Source organism: Zeus faber, assembly GCF_960531495.2.
Source record: "Zeus faber genome assembly, chromosome: 7".
Classification (NCBI taxonomy): Eukaryota; Metazoa; Chordata; class Actinopteri; order Zeiformes; family Zeidae; genus Zeus; species Zeus faber.
This window is the reverse complement of record NC_137203.1, coordinates 31550316-31555501: the sequence shown is the minus strand read 5'-3', so window position 1 is coordinate 31555501 and position 5186 is coordinate 31550316. Positions and strand designations below refer to the sequence as shown.

The window sequence follows — 5186 nt, the reverse complement described above, 5'->3', positions numbered from 1 at the left end:
TTGAACTTGAACCTGTTAGTACCCTCTAGTAAAATTGCGAGTACTCTATACATTGAACGAATACTGACGTCCAAATCGAGTACTCGAGTACTCATGCCAGGCTAAATTTGTGCCGGATCCTGTGGGAACATATTCCGGGACCTCCTGGATTGGGACTGTGCATTTTGTAAGATTCTACCTGTTTCATCCTGTTATTGTAATGGACACTGACTGAAAAAACACAAAAAATAAAAAGAATGACTGCTCGACTTGGAGAATCTCCAACTGATGATCCCTTCAGGGGGCAGCTCTATTATTTTTATTTATTTATTTATTTTAGTTTCCTAATTGAACGGAAAAAAAAGCCCTGTGCGTCCAGTGCCACGTCATGCATGGCAGCTTAACCCCCCCCCCCCATTCTGTGTTCTGTGCATACATTCTGACTTCTTTTCTCTCCTCAACCCGTGGGATCGGCAACTTCTCTATGTTCCGGCACCTCCTGATTTACGAATTAAACACTAGCTCGTCCCCATCCATAATGTCATCAACAAGTCGGAATATTGCCATTATCACAATATATGAATTTTTTACATTCATCCACTTTAAATAGTACATTTTAATCGTGTTTGATAACGGTTAGTAATGGGTTAAAGAGGGTCGGCTATCGGTCAGAAAAAAATATTCTAAATTTACATCCCTATTGTGAACTGCATCATAGGTGATGTTTCTTTTTCAAAACTGCCATCACAGCATTTGCTGCCATATCGATACAGTAGCATCTGCATCGATATATTGGCATATCAAATTTTTTGAGCGCAGCCCGAGTGGATAATGACTATGTCTCCTTCTATGTGAGTAATTTTTACTGTAATGTTTTTTTTTTTTTTTTACTTTTACTGTGGCTATTTCCATGGTTCGGATTACGGGGGTCTGACCCCACTTACTAAAACTTGTATCCCCCAACATGAAACATTTATATATCCTTCTTACCTGTAATCGTAAACAATATAATCGTGAGCAATATATTTTTCATATTCATGCCTTGAAGAATCTTGAAATACAATTTCGGACACCTCTAAAGTGGAACATACCATTACGCTGAGCATCGCGCTCTGTAGCTGAGGCCCCGAGCCAGTACAGCCAACTGGACCTTGCGGCTGAGAAGGACGAGACCTTTCGGACATTATACATCGAGATCGAGCGGGCTTCATCCTGTCGCAGGCCGGGAGCTCGCCAAACTGTGTGCCACACTGCAAGACTGGAAGCTAATCCAAAGTACCAGGCTACACATCACAGATGTCTGCACATTGGACCACATTCAGACAGAGTGCCACCAAATACGTTTGACTTAGAGGTGGTAAAAAGATATTTCAAGGCTCATCAGGCACGGCTGTAGGCTCACTCTTGCTCCAGACAAAGGCTGGAGACTTTGAAAGCTACTGGCTAGGGCAGTATTTGCTTTCACACAGTGACACTCAGTGTTTGTGCATTTGATATTTCTGCTGTATCAATAAAGCTTTTACCTTTAATTAACATGTTCCTCGCAAATGATTTTTTTTCTTTCCCCAATAAATAAATATTCATGTCATTGATTTTAGTGTAGTCCTTAGGATAACATAATATATAATATATAATGTATACCTGTCCCCCCCTTCATTCTTGACAATTTATTCCACAACGAACACGGACTTCACCGGCTGTAAACTGCCTTTAAAAACAGCCCTTCACTGCTGGGATTTAGTGAGGTTTGCAGGTGTTCACGGGGCTGAAAATCCACTTTTTCATACAGGCTTGGGCGCGCGTTCGCTATTCTGCGGACCCATGGGTCCGCTATGCATGTGCTTCGAGTCTGGGCACCCGATGGGTGCACAGGTGCAGTGCTCAATAGGTCGGGCGCGTGGCCGCCCATAGACAATTTTTGTCTCGGAGGCGATATATATTCTGATAAAAATTCCCCCCTGAAAAGGCATGACACAATAGGATACAGGGGTTTATGAGTTTTGCATGTTTTACTGTTGAATAGGTGATTGGACTCAAACGGTGCTCTGTGGTACTGTGGGGCCTTGTGCTCAGTGAGACAGCGTTTATATCGGGCATCTGCTGTGCAATTAAAGTGGCGGGCATGGGAGGGGGCAGTGTGGATATCACAGTGTGGGTAAACCTTCCCGGACACCATGTTCGTGCCCAAACAAAAAGACAAGAAAAATAGTGAAAAGCACTACACGACCTCACCAATCTGTACTTAGGCCAGAGAATCACATAAACTCGTGTGAGTTAGGAACCTGAAAGGTGAACAGTAGAAAGCTGTGAATTTTGAGAACCTCGACGTCGGATTCCTATATCGTGAAGGAAGAAAAGAGAAGAGGAAGTTGAGCTGCGGTGATATAGCCCTGGGCGGGGGTGGGACGGGAGCATGGGGGTCTTCGATTGGATTATATGACCTGTCAGTCAGTCCCAAGATTAAAGATCGCAGTCCCTGCGATAGGGTACTGTTGTTTTCTCATTTGAATTGTAATTTTATTCTGTTAATTTGATTGTTTTTTAGCTTCTGCATTTACCGTCTTGTCTAAGAACATCTTTTGCCTCAGCACTCAACAATTGTCTCTGAGAATTGAATTTGCTCAATGAGTGTATAGAAAACCATTCATCAATATCTGCTAGGCCTATTACTGTCATGACCTGCAGAGAAACTGCTGCAAAGAAACACTATTTGGTGTGAATTGACTTTTTCATGCTGAAAACAAAAACAGTTTTTTATTTTTAATGTGTGTATATGTAACCCAACCACGCTGGCGTTTACTTTCCAGCTGGCCATAAAATGCTCAGTTTTGTCGCAGTGCTAACAGCTAACAATGTTTTGGCTTCAAAAAAGGGTACATTTGCCATAACCATGATATTCGGGGGTCACATCTACTGTCAACAATTCAATAGTAAATTGACTTGCTTTGCTTACTCATATTTGCTTATTGTGGAAAAAGGAATTGTCAGTGTCAAAATGAATAATTCCGCTTCATTTTATTCTTCCAAGCTTATTTTTTTTGCGCTGGAAGTGATGTCATGTGTTAGACCTTACCGCAGAGCTGCAACCTGCCAACTCTCAATTTTCCTGGGTACTTTTTTTTTAAGCCATTGAAACCGCTGTGTTTGTAATTTTCTCTTGTGGAAAGCCCCCATTTCTAAGACACTTTTTCAATGGCTTATTAGAAAAGTTTAATCAACCCAAATTTCAAAGTATCATAACTCTTTAACTAACACCTTTAACCAACACCAATCTCATTTCCAATGTTTAACTGCAGACTTTATGAGATGTATAAGCTGCAAGTTGACCAGCCTTTCATTTTCAAAATAAAAGCTCCATGATGTGTTTTTCAACTATGTAACGTTTCAAAGTTCAGTGTCTTTTTCGTCATGTGACCGAGAACACTCAAACTGTTTCTGTATCATTCGAGGTGGTAATCCACGTGGTTCAGGGCCGCCGCTGCATAACAGTGCGGAGCCTGGCAAATTCATTCCAGATCACAATTTAACCCCTGGTGATGTATAGCAAAGACAAAGGTGCCCTAGTAAATGTTTCAATGTGTTTTTGAAATACGTTCTTTGGACGTGAGAAACCGGTGGTCCGGCGTATTAGGCCTATTTTTGGTCCTGTGGCCCCGAACGACGTCGCCCCATCAGAGTAAAAAAGTCTAGTTCTTTGCAACAAAGCACTGGAGAAAATGTGTTTCCGCTAAAACCAGCACACCATGGGGATTATTGCTCATTTGAATCTGAGAAAACGTTCACCCTCTGGTTTTTGATGAGGGTAGTCAACCCCCCCCCCCCCGGCTTCTCTTTTATGAGAGTAATTCATCACCTTTATAAACGCGCTCTTCTGCCTCGGCTGAGTGTTTTCTGAAAAGAGTTATGCCTCAGAAATTAAGAATGTGAGAGGATGGCCAGATCCGCGGGGAGTCGTTTGTGGTCCCGTACTGTAACCGTGCGGCGTAATAAAAGAGGTGGTTTTTTTGTTTTTTTTCCTCCTTTCACATTGGCTTCCCGGCACTGTCAACCATAAATTGAGAATAAACACAGCCCAGTGTACGAGGCGCCTGTAAATGCCTTCATAATTCATACCTTTGGGGGGCGGGGGGGGGGGTAAACCTCAGGTAGATTAATTTGTTTCTGCGAGATTATGCCAACCCCTCTCCACCTTCGTCTAAACCACCCCCACCCCACACACACACACACACACACACACGCACACACACACACACACACACACACACACACACACACACACACACACACACCCCACCCCCCATTTCCCGGATCCCAGCCCTGAAGTTAATACCTCCATCCGGACATTATTGCACAATAAAGGGACACGTAATGTATTGCACATGATTTGACTCCTGGGCTTTGAGTGGTAAGGCCCTAAAAATGGTCCATCGAGCTTAACCCCTCATTTGGTATCAATATGTGGAGGTGGTTGCACCTTTTTTTTTTCAACGACTGCATATTGTCCCTTTATAAACGAATCACATTATAATGCCATGCTCTCACGTGCTTATTTTCGACAGTGTGCTCAAGTGTGCCCAAGTAATTGGGCAAAGTATCATCAGTTCACCTTTGAGGATTTTTTAAACTGACTTGACAGACTTGTCAGAAGGGGGGTGCAGGTGTACTTCTGTTTAGGTGCTTGTGAACGCCGGGGGATCTTTACGAATGTTCTTGTGTTTGACGTACATGGGCCAGACATGACTGTCAAACAGACCGGGCCGGTCCGGCACAGTGTAGTTCCTTGAGCACCTCCTCTTTTTGCATTCTTAATATGGGATGGAAATAAAATAGCGTTGGTTCAAAACGTCGATCAAAGGTCCGCAGGTGTAAAGCAGAAAGCCCACCACGATGAGGATGTGGGTCTCTTCCAGCTTGGGATCGTACAGCAGGAGAATCTCGGTGTCCAGGGTGTTGTTGACGCCGTGCGATTTTTCAAACATCACCGGGTTCTCCAGCCAGGCTTAGATGGTGCTCATCATGGCATCCATGTCCAAAGCAGTAATGACATCGTACTGCTTAACGCCATCTTCACCAACTTCAATCTGATCTTGGGGCTTGAAGAAGTCGTCCTGATGAACCACGCAGTTAGGAAAGTTCTTGATTAGGTTGTTTGTGAGGGTGGTTTTCCCTCCGTTGGTTACACCTCCGATGCCGATAATGTACTTCAT

General features: G+C 43.4%; 1 pseudogene across 1 annotated transcript; it reads right to left on the bottom strand.

The window, feature by feature from the left end:
- Nucleotides 1-4649: 4649 nt before the first annotated feature.
- LOC307233115 (nicotinamide riboside kinase 2-like) lies at nucleotides 4650-5186 on the bottom strand (annotated as a pseudogene). Its single transcript has one exon. The product of its transcript is annotated as a nicotinamide riboside kinase 2-like (transcript).